This window comes from Cervus canadensis, chromosome 20 (genome assembly GCF_019320065.1).
Source record: "Cervus canadensis isolate Bull #8, Minnesota chromosome 20, ASM1932006v1, whole genome shotgun sequence".
NCBI classification, from domain to species: domain Eukaryota; kingdom Metazoa; phylum Chordata; class Mammalia; order Artiodactyla; family Cervidae; genus Cervus; species Cervus canadensis.
The window spans coordinates 14,872,483-14,891,922 of NC_057405.1; positions in this window are offsets into that span (position 1 = coordinate 14,872,483).

The window sequence follows — 19,440 nt, forward strand, 5'->3', positions numbered from 1 at the left end:
ACATATTTTGTCAATTAGCACCCTGGATGTTACCCCTAATATTTTTAATTAAACAAATGGTCATTTTCAGGCCTCTGGTCATTTAGAAAGATTTCAAAGTGCATGAATATGGTAATCACAGAATAGCTCTCAGTCTGTGGCTCCCTTTGTCATTTTGTCTTCACTTTACAGGATAAACTGTCACTCGATTGTACTGAAAAGCTATTTGCTGCTGCAGACATCAGAGTGTAATGCATTAGCCTTAAAATTAGTCTTGCACTAAAAAATGAATTCAGAGACCTAAGGACATATGAAATTTTCCCAGGCTCAACAATGTGATGAGGTAATATTTTTATGTTTCTTGGCTGATATATAGTTGACAGAATGTAACCTAGGTTTGCTTTCTTTGTAACATAACCCCTGCTGATGTGTGTGTGTGTGTGTGTGTGTGTTAGTCTCTCAGTCGCATCCAACTCTTTGTGACTCCTACCAGGCTCCTCTGTCCATAGGATTCTCTAGGCAAGAATGCTGGAGTGGACTACCATGACCTCCTCCAGGAGATCTTCCCAACCCAGGGATCAAACCCAGGTCTCCCAAATTGCAGGCAGATTCTTTACTGTCTGAGCCACAGGGCAGTCCCCTGCAGGTGAGGTTGTGGGAAAAGGCGCATAATAGACCACACCTACCACTAATGAGAAGAGTTCACAAACACTTACAAAAATCTGTAATGGTTAAAAAAGACACTGACTCTCTGGGCAATGCAGTGAGTGTCAGAAAAAAGAAGTTCAACTATAGTGGACACCTCTCTCCAATCTGTATTAATAGATTCTTGAGATGAACACATGAAAGGAGACAGACAAAAGTTAAGATATATTTGAAAATTTAAAAAAATGATACATTTTATGTGAGACCCCATGATATATGATCTTAAATATCAGAGCTGGTAACTCATCAAAGCATTTCTAGCTTGAAACTCTCCTGTTGTCAAAAACTGTAATTTCCTTCACATTTACTAGTAAATCTCATGTCAATTTAATTCTAGTCTACTGAAGTTAATACAATCTAAAAATAAAATTAAATTCAATGTCTTTCTAGTCAATAAACATTTATGCATCCCTGTAGAGTCAGATATAAGCAGTGAAAATTAAAAAAAAAAAGTCCATCATTTCAGAAGCATCTATGGTCATGGAATAAGACAGAAGATAAGTGATGATTGTAGTACAAACAAGAAATGCTAGAAGAGACATTAATAAAGGCTGCAAGGAGTCCTATTAAGGGGAAAATAATTCAGACCTCACTGTCAAAAAGCTGCCTGTGGAACCCATGAAGGGAGACAGGAGTTGCTGTGCAAACTATTAGAGGTGGCCTCTGGCTGAAGGGGGCATACATCAAAGGCACCGGGGAGGCTTAGTCTGGATACCACCAGTGGGGAACTGCTGGGCTGTGGGAATCTGAAAGCTGGCAAAGGGAGGCGCCTATGAGTGTTTGCAAACCAAGGAACAAAGAGATATCATATCTTAGAAACTCTCCTCTGACAGTCTTGGTGAGACATACTAACTGGAATACCAATGATTTCTAGAAGGATGTGCTTTTCTGTTTTCAGAGAGTTGGTTTTAAATCATACGATTTTCCTGGGAGTCTGATTCCCTCCCATTGTTTCAACTGTAGCACAGAATTGGTCAGAGTTTCACTGATGGAAACCTCAGGCTGACCTATCCAGGGCATTTTAGACTCAGGATAAAAGGACACAATCTCTCCCCATCCAATCGCTTCCCTTCCAATATTTCCTATCTCGGGGTTGGTTTTCTCAGCTAGCTAATCAGCTCAAAACAGAAACCTGGACTTTTTCCTTGATTCCTCTGACAATTCAGGTGAAATAGAACTGTTACTTGTCTTGATTTTAATCCAAATTTTTATAAAATCTGTTTCCTCTTCTCTAACTCTTATTTTTTGTTCAAATTGAGACTCATTGATTCTTGCCTGAAGTATTCAGTCTTCTCTTACATACTATCCCATCTTCTGTTCTCTTCTCCCAAATATATCCCATGGAACTGATAATGTAAGTTGTTTAATATTTAATGTCTGATCCCACTGGGTAAATTCAAGCTCTTTAAATGACATCCAGGGCTTTCCAAGCCTACATCCTATCCCAGAATCATCATTTATCTGCTCACGCCTAGTGTACTGTGTGACTACTTCAGGAACATTCAGCTGTCAGCCCGTCCTCACTCACACCGTGGATTTCTCCCTGTCCTTGGTCACACTGGCTCTCCTGCTACGTGGATGCATCCCTTCTCTCTCTTCCAGGCTGTTGCTGCTGTCTTTTCAGACTCCATTCACCTCTTCTGACTTGACCTCAGTTACATGCCTTTTCCCTTCATAGTCCCCAGTCCTCACAAAATACATAACTCTTAATAGAAGATATAGGATTATATTCAGTTGTCTGAACTCTAAAAGATTGGGGCCTTTTGTACTCATTATATTCTGAGTGCTTGCATATCATCTGACAAACAATAAAATCATGATAAACATTTGCTGAAGAATGAATGAACAAATGATACCACATCCAAAGCTCAGATAAATTCACTATAAAATGAGTAATCCTTTTTTAGAGCTTCTCTGTGGATACACAGCTACTGGTCACATGGGGCTACTGAACAGGTGAAATGTGGCTGACCCAGACTGAGATGGACAGTCAGTGTGAGAAATACATTAGATGACAGACTCATTATGAAGAAAAAACATGTTATGTAGCCTATTCATAATGTTCATGTAGATTATGTGTTGAAAGGACAATATTTTGGACATGGGTTAAATGAAATGGTTTATGAGAATGAATTTTGCTTGCTTCTTTTCAATTCTTTCCTGAGGCTACTGGGAGATTTAAAATTATAAGTAAAACTATCCTATCCTTTCCATGATTTTCTAGGTAAAGATTGAATGTGATTTCTCCATTGACCAAAAAGTGATGCTTTGAAAGTCCTCATCTCAGAGAATCTTAGCTGTGTGCCTGTGAGTCTCAACACTGAGAAGATTATTTGTTTGTTTCTCCTTTTGTAATTTTTCTATTGTTGTGGTTTCTGCTGATGTGGTTCTTCATGACAAAGGCCACACATTAGCAGTTCAGTTTCCTGGTTTCTAGCATAATGGCTGGTTTGTAATTTGTGTTTCAGAAATGGCTGATAGATGAAGAATGCCCTCTGTCAAATATAATAAGGACAGGTTGACTGCTCCAACACATGTAGGTCTTGCACATTCCATATGGAAAAAGCTATCTTAAGAATTAAGTAGTTAAGATTTAGTGTTTACAGAAAACTACTATCATCTATGTCAGAAATAAATATTAAAAAAAATGAAATCATGGTGAAATAATTTCAGAAGTGCTACATATTACATTCCATTGCCTAGGGATTATTATTATTTTTTTCTTTTTTATTTATTTTAATTGGAGGTTATTTGCTTTACAGTATTGTAGTGGTTTTTGTCATACATTGACATGAATCAGCCATGGGTGTACATGTGTTCCCCATCCTGAATGCCCCACCCACCTCCCTCCCCATCCCATCCTTCTGGGTCATCCCAGTGCACCGGCCCTGAGCACCCTGTCTCATGCATCGAACCTGGACTGGCAGTCTGTTTCACATATGATAATACACATGTTTCAATGCTGCTCTCTCAGATCATCCCACCCTTGCCCTCTCCCACAGAGTTCAATAGACTGTTCTATACACCTGTTGTCTCCTTTGCTGTCCCACTTATAGGGTTATCGTTACCATCTTTCTAAATTCCATATATACATGTTAGTAAACTGCATTGGTGTTTTTCTTTTTGGCTTACTTCACTCTGTATAATAGGCTCCAGTTTCATCCACCTCATCAGAACTGATTCAAATGTGTTCTTTTTAATAGCTGAATAATGATGCTGAAGCTGAAACTTCAATACTTTGGCCATCTCATGCAAAGAGTTGACTCATTGGAAAAGACCCTGATGCTGGGAGAGATTGGGGGCAGGAGGAGAAGGGGACGACAGAGGATGAGATAGCTGGATGGCATCACCGACTCGATGGGCATGAGTTTGAGTGAACTCCGGGAGTTTGTGATGGGCAGGGAGGCCTGGCATGCTGTGATTCACGGGGTCTCAAAGAGTCGGACACGACTGAGCAACTGAACTGAACTGAACTGAATATTCCATGGTGTATATGTACCACAGCTTTCTTATCCATTCATCTGCTGATGGACATCTAGGTTGCCTCCATGTCCTGGCTAATATAAACAGTGCTGTGATGAACACTGGAGTCCATGTGTCTCTTTCAATTCTGAGGTCCTCCATGTGTATGACCAGAAGTGGGATTGCTGGGTAATATAGCAGTTCTATTTCCAGTTTTTTAAGGAATCTCCACATTGTTCTGCATAGTGGTTGAACTAGTTTGCATTCCCACAAACAGTGTAAGAGGGTTCCCTTTTCTCCACACCCTCTTCAGCATTTATTGTTTGTAGATTTTTGGATAGCAGCCATTCTGATCAGCATGAGATGGTACCTCATTGTGGTTTTGATTTGCATTTCTCTGATAATGAGTGATGTTGAGCATCTTTTCATGTGTTTGTTAGCCATCTGTATGTCTTCCTTGGAGAAATGTCTGTTTAGTTCTTTGGCCCATTTTTTGATTGGGTCATTTATTTTTCTAGAATTGAGCTTCAGGAGTTGCTTGTATATTTTTGAGATTAATCCTTTGTCTGTTGCTTCATTTGCTATTATTTTCTCCCATTCTGAAGGCTGTCTTTTCACCTTGTTTATAGTTTTGTTTGCTGTGCAAAAGTTTTTAAGTTTCATTAGGTCACATTTGTTTATTTTTGCTTTTATTTCCATTACTGTGGGAGGTGGGTCATAGAGGATCTTGCTGTGATTTATGTTAGAGAGTGTTTTGCCTACATTTCCACTAGGAGTATTATAGTTTCTGGTCTTACATTTAGATTTTTAATCCATTTTGGGCTTGTTTTTGTGTATGGTGTTAGAAGGTGTTCTAGTTTAGTTCTTTTACACATGGTTGACCAGTTTTCCCAGCACCACTTGTTAAAGAGATTGTCTTTTCTCCATTGTATATTCTTGCCTCCTTTGTCAAAGATAAGGTGTCCATGGGTGCGTGGATTTATCTCTGGGCTTTCTATTTTGTTCCACTGGTCTATATTTCTGTCTTTGTGACAGTACCATACTGTCTTGATGACTGTAGCTTTGTAGTAGAGCCTGAAGTCAGGCAGGCTTATTCCTCCAGTTCCATTCTTCCTTCTCAAGATTGCTTTGGCTATTTGAGGTTTTTTGTATTTCCACACAAATTGTGAAATCATTTATTCTAGTTCTGTGAAAAATACCGTTGGTAGCTTGATAGGGATTGCACTGAATCTGATTCAATGCTTAGATATTAAAATGAACATTAGTATAATAAAGACTGAAAAGACTTTCAGAGAAAATGCAGCAAAGCAAACAAAATAGCCTATGTAAACAAGGTGAACTCAATATTTCAAACTTTTCCCAATACTTCATAAGTAAGCTTAAAAAAAAAATCAACAATAATTTTATCTGTTTTTCAGCTCATTTCAGTTTAGTTCAGTTGCTCAGTCATGTCCTACTCTTTGTGACCCCATGGACTACAGCACACCAGGCTTCCCTGTCCATCACCAATTCCTGGAGTTTGCTCAAACTCATGTCCACAGAGTCAGTGATGACATCCAACCATCTCATCCTCTATCATCCCCTTCTTTTCCTGGCTTCAGTCTTTCCCAGCATCAGGGTCTTTTCCAATGAGTCAGCTCTTCACATCAGGCGATCAAAGTTTTGTAGCTTCAGCTTCAGCATCAGTTCCTCCAATGAATACTCAGGACTGATCTCCTTTAGGATGGACTGGTTGGGTATTCTTGCAGTCAAGGGACACTCAAGAGTCTTCTCCAACACCAAAGTTCAAAAGCATTAATTCTTTGGCACTCAGCTTTCTTTATGGTCCAATGCTCACATCTATACATGACTACTGGAAAAACCATAGCTTTGACTATATGGACTATTGTTGGCAAATTAATGCTTTTTAATATCTGTCTAGGTTGGTCATAGCTTTTCTTCCAAGGAGCAGGTTTCTTTCAATTTCATGACTGCAGTCACCATCTGCAGTAATTTTGGAGCTCAAGAATATGAAGTCTGTTACTGTTTCCATTGTTTCCCCGTCTATTTACCATGAAGTGATAGGACCAGATTCCATGATCTTAGTTTTTTGAATGCTGAGATTTAAGCTAGTTTTTTTTTTTTTTTTCCACTCTTCTTTTTCACTTTCATCAAGAGGCTCTTCAGTTCCTCTTCACTTTTTGCCATTCAGTTGGTGTGATCTGCATATCTGAGGTTACTGATCTTTCTCCCAGCAATCTTGATTCCAGCTTGTGCTTCTCCAGCCAAGTATTTCACATGTACTGTGCATACAAGTTAAATAAACAGGGCAACAATATGCATCCTTGACGTACTCCTTTCCCAGTTTGGAACCAGGGAGTCTGTTCTTAGGAAATCTGTTATTAGGGGCATCTAATTGGTAGACAGGTGGTCATTTTTTTTTTTTTTTTTTTCCTAAATGGTTCCTTCCTATGGTGATTTTGTAATAATCTGTAGCTTTACCCCAAAACAGTGATTTATTTTTTTCTCACCAAAAAAAAAAAAAAAAATCATTGACCCAAGGGGGCAGAAAGGGAGGTTTTGTGAATATTTTATTAAAATATAAGATCCACAAAGTTGAAGATTCTTCTTATTCCTCAACAGTGAATCACTAGAACAGAACAATGCCTGACATAGCAAATACACTCTAGACAGATAAGTAGAAAGATTGCTGCACAGATAAAATTTTTTGATAAATACATATATGATTTTTTACTCTATTTTTTGTTTTTGTTATCACATTTAAAAATATACTAATGAATTAAGGTGACTTTCAGAGTACAAAATGACCTTAAAGGAGATTCCATAAAATAGTTGAATCTAAGAAGCAGATTATTCCAGGATTTTTTTATTAAGTAATAATATTATTTTTTGTGAAACAGACATATTAAGGTTACATCATTCACAAGTTGTGTGACCATGAGCAAGTTGCTTAATTTCACCATGCTTCAATTTCCTTAGCTGCAAAATAAGAATAAGTGCATATGGTTAGGATTAAATGTTAAAAACTTTATATGAGCAAACATATTCAATGAGTTTAGAGTAGATCGTCATCTGCCTGACAATGTAGGATATGCAAGAGATGGGAATTTGATCCCTGAGTAGGGAAGATTCCCTGGGGTAAGAAATGGTGACCCATTCCAGTATCCTTGCCTGTAAAATGCTATGGACACAGGAGTGTGAAGGGCTACAGTCCATGGGGTCAAATAGAGTTGGACACAATTGAGTGATCACACATGCCTAGTGAAACAAAACAAACAGAAAATAATACATACCCCAGAATTCTTGCTTACTTGCTGAATAACTGAATCAGTGACTAACCCTCTTACTGTGTAGATGTGGTTCCTCACATCTCCATTTTGCAGATGAAGAAAAAGAAACCAAGTAAGGCTAAGTGGCTTGTCTGAGACCTGGGCTGTGAATTGTGAGACTGGGATTATAACTCCAGAGCTCCAACTATTCTTAGTCTTGGACCTCTACTGTCTTTGCTGAGTGTCAGTAGTGATGTCACAATTGCACTCATCTCACATGGTAGCAAAGTAATGCTCAAAATTATCCAAGCCAGGCTTCAACAGTACATGAACTGTGAACTTGCAGATGTTCAAGCTGGATTTAGAAAAGGCAGAGGAACCAGAGATCAAATTGTTAACATCTGTTGGATCATCAAAAAGCAAGACAGTTCCAAAAAGAAAAAAAAAAAACATCTACTTCTGCTTTACTGACTATGCCAAAACCTTTGACTGTGTGGATTACAACAGACAGTGGAAAATTCTGAAAGAGATGGAAATACCAGACCACCTGACCTGACTCCTGAGAAATCTGTATGCAGGTCAAGAAGCAAAAGTTAGAAAGGGTCATGGAACAGCAGACTGGTTCCAACTTGGGAAAGGAATATGTCAAGGCTGATTTTTGGTCACCCTGCTTATTTAAATTATATGCAGAGTACATCATGAGAAATGCTGGACTGGATGAAGCACAAGCTGGAATCAAGATTACCAGGAAAAATATCAATAACCTCAGATATGCAGATGAAGCCACACTTAAGGCAGAAAGTGATGAACTAAAGAGCCTCTTGATGAAAGTGAAAGAGGAGAGTGAAAAAGTAGGCTTAAAGCTCAACATTCAAAAAACTAAGATCATGGCACCTGATCCCATCACTTCATGGGAAATATATGGGGAAACAATGGAAACAAAGACAGACTTTAATTTGTTGTCTTCAAAAATCACTGCAGATGGGTACTACAGCCATGAAATTAAGACACTTGCTCCATGGAAAAGAGTTATGACTAACCTAAACAGATATTAAAAAGCAGAGACATTACTTTGTCTACAAAAGTTTGTCTACTCAAAGCTATGGTTTTTCCAGTAGTCACGTATAGATGTGAGAGTTGGACTATAAAGAAAGCTGAGTTCTGAAGAATTAATGCTTCTGAACCGTGATGTTGGAGAAGACTCTTGAGAGTCCCTTGGACTGCAAGGAGATCTAACCAGTCCATCCTAAAGCAAATCAGTCCTGAATATTCATTGGAAGGACTGATGCTGAAGCTGAAACTCCAATACTTTGGCCCCCTGATTAAAGGACTGACTCATCTGAAAAGATCCTGATTCTGGGAAAGATTGAAGGTGGGAGGAGACAGGGATGACAGAGGATGAGATGGTTGGATGGCATCACCAACTCAATGGCATGAGTTTGAGTAAACTCTGGGAGTTGGTAATGGACAGGGAAGCCTGGTGTGCTGTGGTCCATGGGGTCGCAAAGAATTGAATGCGACTGAGTGACTGAACTGAACTGAACTGTAGTGATGTCACTGGGTCCTTCAGAAGGGCTGCATCATGGGAAAAACAAAGCAGGCCCAAAAGCAGTAACTTAGCAAAGTTTTGGTTCTAAATGACCAGAAAGCAAGTTTTGTGTTATCATGTCTTGTAACTAGCCACTGCTTATTTTTGTCTTCAAGGAGCCAGTGTGGTTGCTGACAAAGGCAGTGTTAATAATTTTGGATTATATAACACTTCACAATTGACTTTAAAAGTACTTCATTTTCACCTTTTGGATTATGTTGCAGATACTCTGAATTCATGCTTCACTTATTTTCCCCAGTCACAGCATTTTAAATTATGATTTTTGTAGGAGATCATTCACCTGAGGGCTCTATTCTGTAGCCTTCAGCTAAATCAGTCTTAAGTCCTTAGATTTTACTAGGAAACTCTCTCTCAAATTAATATCCCCAAAGCACTTAAGCCAAAAATTGATTTTATTCTACACTGAGAATAAAATGTTGTCTTACATGGTTGCTGAGTTATTTAGATTATACTGCCAAATTAAATGGAATTTTAAAATTATGATCTGCAATACTAGAATTCCCTAACAAGTGTAAACTAGAGTATTTATTCCTTGCTGTATTTTACCCATTGTCCTCTAACCACTTGCAAAGGAACATAAGAGAACTTTTATTTTAATAAGCCTATTAACATAAAAGGTGCATATATATATATATATATATATATATTATTACATATATATATATATATATATATATATATATATATTCGCTAGCTTTAAGTTTCATTTTTTTTTTCTTGCCCATAGCTTAAGCTATGGATGAGATGTGTTATTGTGAGATTTTGTTGATCTTTTTACTCATTTTAAAATGAAAATTCTTTCAGGCTTTTTTTAAATAAATGATAAGTTAAGCAGGAACAGAAGGAACACCAGATGGAAGACTTTCAAGAGGTATCCTCAGGGATATTATATGAAGTTAAGTGATCCTAGGTGAGCAGAATATAACAGAGTTTGTGACTCAGAGAGGATCGTAATATAAAGAATATCTGTGTAATTCATACTCAAGTAAATATTGTGTTATGTACAATATGTAATGTTAGCTGTGTTGTGCTCAGTCATTCAGTTATTTTGTCGGACTCTTTGTGACCCTGTGGACTATAGCCCACAAGGCTCCTCCATCCACAGCATTCTCCAGGCAAGAATGCTGGAGTAGGTTGCCATTTTTCTCCTCTAGGGGATCTTCCCAAGCCAGAGACAGAACCCGGATTTTGTTGCAATGACAGGCAATATTTTTATCACTAAGCCACCTGAGAAGCCCTACAGTATTTAACACCATATAGTGGTCATGTATGGATGTGAGAGTTGGACTGTGAAGAAAGCTGAGCACCGAAGAATTGATGCTTTTGAACTGTGGTGTTGGAGAAGACTCTTGAGAGTCCCTTGGACTGCAAGGAGATCCAACCAGTTCATCCTGAAGGAGATCAGTCCTGGGTGTTCATTGGAAGGACTGATGTTGAAGCTGAAACTCCATTACTTTGGCCACCTCATGTGAAGAGTTGACTCACTGGAAAATACCCTGATGCTGGGAGGGACTAGGGGCAGGATGAGAAGGGGACGACAGAGGATGAGATGATGGATGGCATCACCGACTCCATGGACATGAGTTTGAGTTAACTCCGGGACTTGGTGATGGATAGGAAGGCCTGGCATGCTGCGATTCATGGGGTCGCAAAGAGTCGGACATGACTGAGCTACTAAACTGAACTGAACTCAACTGAATTGAGTATGCATGTAGAAGTATATAGCCAACCCACTCCAGTTCTCTTGCCTGGAAAATCCCGTGGACGGAGGAGCCTGGTAGGCTACAGTCCATGGGGTCGCAAAAGTCAGACAAGACTGAGCAACTTCACTTTCACTTTTCACTTTCATGCATTGGAGAAGGAAATGGCAACCCATTCCAATGTTCTTACCTGGAGAATTCCAGGGACGGAGGAGCTTGGTGGGTGCTGCCTATGGGGTCTCACAGAGTGTCACATGACTGAAGTGACTTAGCAGAAACAGCAGCATATATATATATATATATATATATATATATATATATAGTATCTATCTATCTATCATCTATATATATAGTATCTAGCATGTATGTGTGTGTGTATATATATATATATATAGCATATATATGCTATACACATATACAGCATATATATAATATATATATTATATATACATATATGCACATATATATATGCATATATACATGTATATATGTATAGATGTATATGCTATACACATATACAGCATATATATATGCTATTATATATATACTATATATACATATATGTGCATATATATATGTATATATACTATATATACATATATATATACTGTATGTAGTGTGTATATATAGTATATAACATGTATACATATATATAACATGCATATACATATGTATATACATACATATACATATGTGTATAGCTATATACATATACAGCATATATATATATGCTATATTGCTATATGCTATATATGCTATGGCTATATATATATATATGCCATACACAGACAGCATATACATATATGTGTATATATCTATGTGTGTATATATATATGTATATGTATATACATATATATATGTGTGTGTGTGTGTATACTATATATATAGTATATAGCATGAAACCATAGAATTTTGAACTGGAATAGACTCTAAAAGTAAGGCAGTCCAACTTCATTATTTGTAGAAGATAGGTTTGAGATTTAAAGTAATGGCAAACAATGTGAAAAACTCCCTTTTTTGTGGCTGGGGAGAAGCATGATGAAAAATCAATGTCCTCATTTTAAACCTTGCATTTTTTCCCACTAATCCAAGTTGTTGCTTAAAGGAGCATATAAAGGTGTATAAAATATATTTTTCTATATGTGGAAACATGTTAATTTGCAACTTTTATTTGTACCAGTAAGGATTAGAGAACATTACGTTGTGGTTATCATGTTCTTTGAGGTCAAATAATTTGACTTAAATACCAAAGCACTAGGCCTTTTCAAGTGGCTCAGTGATAAAGAATTTGCCTCCCAATGCAGGAAGATGCAGGAGATATGAATTTGATCCCTGGGTTGGGAAGATTCCTTTAAAGGAGGAAATGGCAACCCACTCCGTGGGCTGCAGTCCACAGGGTCACAAAAAAGGCAGACATGACTGAGCACACACACTTACCACAAAGCTATGGAGTGTGCTTAATATATATGTACCTAAGATGTGAACTTGTAAAATGAATATTATATTATAATATTGATTTGTGGTTGGGATTTCAGGAAGGGATTACCTCGTGTGTAACTGACCAGGAAACCATAGGGCCCTCTATTTGATCTCCTCTTGTCATTCACAGCCTCATCTCTTTTCAAGCTCAATACCAATATTGCTCAAGGCTGGGTAGCATTTTCCAGGGGAAAAAAGTTTCAGGACTCTTTAATATTAACTTAAAAACAATTTTAGTAAGTTGTGTCAATTTAAGCAAAATATAAACTCAGAGGAGTGACATCAGCAAGATGGCAGAGTATGAAGCTCTGAAACCTCCTTTCCCCCACAAACACATTGATTCAGCAAGTATTCACGGAAACTTCTCTTTGTGAGAAATCAGCAACCAACTGAAAGTTTCTAACGAAGAGACACCAACACAGAGAAACAAGAAAAAATGAAAAAAAAAAAAAAATTGGCAAAGTTATTCCACACAAAGGAATAAGATAAAAATTCAGAAACTGACTCTAATGAAATAAAATTATGATTTAGTTGAAAAGGACCTAAAATTAACTCTCATAAACATACTCACCAACATTTAGAGAACAACATTAGAGAATGAACAAAGTGATAATTTCAATAGCGATAGTAAATATAAAATAAAATGCCAAGCAGAAAATGTGGCTGAAGAACGTAACAGGATGGAGAAAATTAGCTCAACAGGAAACTGGATCAATTAGAAGGAAGGTTCAATGAACTTAAAGAGAGGTCACTGGAAATAATTCAGTCAGAGGAGCAAAAAGAAAAAAAAGAAAAAGAATAGAAAGAGGGAAGAAGTTTAATGGAATGATTAGAAACCATCACACTGACAAAATGTGCATTTATGAGAATTTTAGAAGCTATAAGGAAGGAACCAGAAAAAATATTCAAAGAAATAATGGCTTAAAGCTTCCTAATCCAGGACAGGAAATTGACATCCACATTAAGAAATCCAAAGAGCATCTAAATATGATAAGCACAAAGAATTCAAACTGGGACACATAATCAAATTGCCCAAAGCCAAAGACAAGGAGAATTTTGAAAGCAGCAAGAGAATGATTTTTCACATACAACAGGAGACTCATAAGGCTATAAGATTTTTCATCAGAAACCTTGCAGGACAGAAGTGAGAGGAATGATACATTCAAAATGCTAAACAAAACAAAACAAAACAAAAACAAAAACACCTGCCAAGGGAGAATACCATATCTGGCAAAACTCTCTTTTTAAAATAAAGAGATAAAGACTTTGCCAAACAAAAGTTGAAGGAGATGGTCACCACTAGACCTGTCTTATGTGACATGAAGTGAAAGTCGCTCAGTCATGTCTTACTCTTTGCAACTCCATGGACTGTATAACTCTCCAGGCCAGAATACTGGAGTGGGTAACCTTTCCCTTCTCCAGGGGATCTTCCCAACCCAAGGATTGAACCCAGGTCTCCTGCATTGCAGAATTTTCTTATAAGAAATGATAAAAATATTCTCCAAGTTGAAATGAAAAGATATCAAACAGCAACGTGACAGCATAAAAAAGTATAATTAGTAAGTGTATAAACAAAGGAAAAATACTCTGTAATAGTGGTGAGGAAATAATTTTTAATTATAGTATAAAAAGCAAAAGATGTAATTATTAAAAATAGAACTAAAATATGTTAAAAGATATACAATATGAATAGATATGAATTGTGACAATAATAAACACAGTGTGGCATGTGATCAAACTAAGTTTTTATATTAAAATACTGATTTATCTATAATAAAAAACTTATGTAAGCCATGAGGTGATCATGTAAACACACATAATGTCTAAGGAAGCTAATTTTTTTTAATAGAAAAGAATCAAAACATATCATCATATAAAATCAACAAAGCAAGAGAGCAAGAGAGAAAAATACAAAAAGGAACTATAAGATTAACAAAAAACAACTGAAAAATGGCAACAGAAAATCTTTCTCTATAAATAATTACTTCAGATGTAAATGGATTAGACTCCTTATTCAAGAAACATAAAATAGCTAAATAGGTAAATACAAAACATGATCAGAGTATATGTTGTGTGTGTATTAAAAAATAAACTCAGTTTGGATTTAAGGATGCACATTGGTTGAAAGCAAAGAGATGGAAAAAGATATTCCTTGAAAATGTTAACAAAAAAGTGACTGTAGCTATATAAGACAAACTAGATTTTAAGTCAAAACTGTCATAAGGTCCCAGCTGCATTATATAGTGGTAAATAGTCAAATCAACAGGCAAATGGGACAATTATAAACATATGCATCTGATATGAGGACACCAAAAAAAAAAAAAATATAAAGAAAATACTGACAGCACTTAAAGGACAAATAGACAGCAATACAATAAGAGTAGGAACTTTAATACTCACATTACTCAAAAAGGAACTAGAAAAGGGAGAACAAGTTAGCAGAAATAATAAATGTTAGAGGAGAAATAAACAAGAGACAATAGAATAATAACAGAAAAAAAAACAATAAAAAGATGCTTTTTTGAGAAGATAAACAAAATTGGCAAACCTTACCTATAGTAAAGAAAAAAAGAGAGAAGATTCAAATAAATAAATTTGAAAATAGAAGAAACATGACACCTGATGTCACAGGAAGAAAAGGATCATAAAATTATACCATTGACAACTATATGCCAAGAAATTGGATAACCTAAAAGAAGTGGATAAATTCCTAGAAACATACAACCAATCAAGACTAAATTATGAAGAAATAGCAAATATGAATAGACCTATTATTAGTCAGAAATTTAAATTAGTAGTCAAAAATGTCTTACCATAGAAAGTCCAGGACCAGATGTTTTCACTGGTAAATTCTATGAAATATTTAAATACTAACATCAATCTCAAACTTCCAAAATTCTGAAAAGAGGGAATATTTCCAAACGTGCTTATGAGGCTAGCACTACCTGATATGAAATCCAGACACAGATACCACAAGAAAAGAAAACTACAGGCTAATATTCTTGACAAACATAAATGCAAAAATCCTCAATGAAATGCTAACAATAGCAATAGAAATACTAAAAAGTAAATTCAATAAAGTTCCAAGATACAAAATCAGCATAAAAATCCAGTTCCTTTTCTATTCACTAACCATGTTGTATATAAAAAGGAAATTAGGAATATAATCTCCTTAAATATAGTGTCAAAAAGGATAAAATACCTAGGAGTAAACTTACATAAGGAAATAAAAAGCATATGTACTGATATCTGCAAAAGACTAATGAAAGAAATTAGATCAGCCACGAAAGTGAAAGGCATCTGCATTTGTGGACTGGAAGACTTCGTATTGTTTAAATGTCCATATTACCAAAAATAGTCAATAAATTCAATGTAATCTCTGTCAAAGTCCGAGTGGCAATTTTTTCAGAAAAAAGAATAAACAACTCTTTAATGCGCATGGAACTACAAAAGGTTATGAACAAAAAAATAAATCTTGAGACCAAAAAAAGCTGGAGACTTCCTGATTTCAAATAATGTTACAAAGACACAGTAATCAAAACTGAATGGTACTGGCATAAAGGCAGACATATAGATCAATGGAACAGACTAGACAGCCTAGAATTAAATCCACACATCTACAGATGTTTGACAGGGTACACAATAGAAATAGTGTATGTGTGTGTGTGTGCGTGTGCTCAGTTGTTCAGTCATGTCTGACCCGCCGGGCTCCTCTGTCCATGGAATTTTTCATATCAGAACACTAGAGTGGGTTGCCATTTCCTTCTTTAGGGGATCTTCCTAACCCAGGGATCGAACCCATGTCTCTTGTGTCTTCACTGGTAGGCAAATACTTTACCACTGAGCTGCCTGGGAAGCCCTGGGTAAAGGATAATGTCTTCAATACATGGTGCTGGAAAAATTGAATATCTACATGAAAAGAAATAAAATAGATTATTGTCTCATACAGTAAACAAAAATCAATTCAAAATTGAGAGACTTAAACATGACATCTGAAAGTATAAAACTCCTAGAAGAAAATAAAGGGGAAAATCTTCATGACATAGCTTTTCCAATTATTTTATGACTGTATCACCAAAAATACAAACATAAAAAGTAAAAATAGATGAGTGGAACTACATCCACTTAAAAAGCTTCTGCATAGCCAAGGAGACAATCAACAGAGTGAAAAGGCATCATACAAGATGGGAGGAAACATATGCAAAATATATATATATGGGAAGAGGTTAATCTTCAAATATATAAGGTACTTCTACAATTCAATAGGGAAAAAAAAAAAATAAGCCAATTGAAAGTGAACTAAAGGTTTGAATAGGCATTTCTCCAAATACAGTTTCCAAAGGGGCAACAGGTATACAGAAAAAAGTTCAACATCACTAATCATCAGAAAAATGCATATCAAAATCACAATGAGGTATCATCTTGCACCTATTAGAATGGCTCCTGAAACCACATACAAACCCCCGTGTCCTTGTCCTTTGAAGTAAAATTCTTTTGCTTTAGTCTCTCAGGCCTCCCCTGAGTCTCAAAGGGCTAGCTCAAGAGATAATGGTTAGGGGATATGAAGATGTAGAAACAAAGAATCCTTATTTGGCTAGGAAACTGCTAACACATTTTGGACCATATACTATCCATATAGCAGAGTCATGTAACTCCCAGTTCCCTGAAGTAGTTGTTGAGTTGCTAAGTCGTGTCCAACTCTTGCAACTCCATGGACTATATATAGCCTGCCAGGCTCCTCTGTTCTATGGGATTCTACAGGCAAGAATACTGGAGAGGGTTGCCATTTCCTTCTCCAAAGGATCTTCCCGACCCAGGAATCAAACCCAGGTCTCCTGCATTGCAGGCAGATTCTTTACCAACTGAGCTACAAGGAAAGCCCTAGTTCCCTGAAAGATATAGATAAATATCTGACACACACTCCTAAGTGGTTTTCATAGGAAGTACATCCCCTCCAACTGAAAACTGTTGACTACAATCATGTGGACACCTGTCTGAAAGCAGAAGATACATGCTGCTTGAAACTACATCATAATGCCAAACAATCCAAGAATTGTGCCCAAGCTGTTCACACCCACTGAAATTCCTTCCCTCACTCTGCCTTTAAAACTTCTGTGTCCTCACTGGCAACTTGGAGATGGTCTTAGGACATTAGCTGGCCATCTTTCCAGGTTGCTGACCTCCTGAATAAAGAAACTTTTCCTTTTCCACCAGGATTTGTCTCTCCAGTGGTGAGCAGTGGAACTTGGGTTTGATACTAGCCTTTTGCAGTGATACAAAATAATAATAATAAATAAATAAATAAATAAATAAAAGAACAAACATTGGTGAGAATGTTGGGAAATTAGAACCCTGGTATACTCTTCGTGGGAATTGCAAACTGGTGCAGCTGCTATAGAAAATACTATGGAGCAACCCCATTTTGGGGTATTTACTAAAAATATTGAAATAATTCCTTTGTACATTTTTCTAATGAGATTAAATAATTAAAGTGAGGTACATATGATGGTGAGTATAAACCAGAGTTCCTGAATAAAAGAAATTATGATTAAATGGAATGGAGAACTTGTCAAAACTAGAAACCCATACAATGGAAGAATTAAAGAGAGATCATAAAAGTATAAGAAAGAATCAGAGACAGGCTCTTTCAGATTTCTGACAGAAATTTTGCAAGGATAGCAAAAAATAGATGTAAAGATGTCAAATATATGGGTCAGTGCAAAAAATGGAAAAGTAATTGGTGTAGAAAGAGAATTTGTCTTACTGTAGGGTAGGAGACAGTCTTTGCTGTACTACAAAGTAAAAGTGAAAGTCTCTCAGTGGTGTCCGACTCTTTGGGACAGACCCAAAGAGTCTCCAGGCCAGAATAGTGGAGTGGGTAGCCTTTCCCTTCTCCAGAGGATCCTCCCAACCCAAGGGTTGAACCCAGGCCTCCCACACTGCAGGTGGATTCTTTACCAGCTGAGCCCAAGAATTTACAAGGCAAGCCCAAGAATTTTGGAGTGGGTAGCCTATCCCTTCTACAGCAGGTCTTTCCCACCCAGGAATGGGACTGGGGTCTCCTGCATTGCAGGCAGATTCTTTACTAACTGAGCTATCAGGGAAGCCTACAAAGTGAGGCTCAGTCCATGATGAGATGCCAGATAAGAATGATATGCCTTCATAGGGGAATAAATTGAAAGTGTTTTTTACATGTGCAAGTAATAAGAAATAATTCTCATTGGTCTGTGTCTCAAGTTGGTCTGTATCTGATATTCTGTTATTTAAAGTCAAGAACCACTAATGTTAGAAAAAGGCAGCCAAGGAGTCAAATGGATGTTCACTAGAATGATCAAATAAATGAATTAATAACTTACAACAATGGATTTTAGAATGTTTCAATGAAACCTTGATGTCTTTATTATTTTGGTTATGTTTTTCAGAGATATGCCTTTTTTAAAAGGCTCTGTTTACTGTAGAGTGATTCTGTTCTTGAGACTGAATGGACAGAAAATGAGGACAGATTAAGAATTAACAGTGGAATGTTTTCATTTTCCTTGATATTTTTCCAATGATGTATTTCAATTTATTTTTGACTACATTGTATCCATCTAAAAAGTGCCTTGGAAGAGCTCAAATAGGTTGACAAACATCCTCTAACAAGTATTATAAACAATTTACTAAAATGTCATTATATCTCTAAATTGATAATAAACTGTAACGAGTAACATAAGACATCAAAGTGTACACTTTAGGTAATAATTAGGTGATTTTTAGATAATTTAGGTAATTTTTAAAATTCATTCTTCAAGAATCTATCACAACTTCTAAAAAAGAATCCTGTCTTTATGTCTTAGACTATTAAGAGTAACTTTTGTGGCTAAAATATTTTCATGGCTGATGATTGACAGGATTTTTTATAAAAGTGTATGTATCTGTGTCAGATAGGCCATTGTATATGCAAATCAATGTTTTAAATACATCAGTCACTATCATGGACTGAATGCTTGTGTTCCCCTAAAATTCCCAAGTTGAAATCCTAGACCTCCAATACGTTGGTATTAGAGGTAGGGAACTTTGGGAAATTAAGTCATGAAGGTGCAGTTCTAATGAATGGAATTAGTGCCCTTATGAAAAAGACTCCTTTAGGACTTTTTTAATTTTTCTGCCAATGTGAGGATCCAGCTAGGAGACACCTGTCTACGAACCATGAAATAGGCCCCCATCAAATTCCAATCAACTAGCACTTGGATCTTGA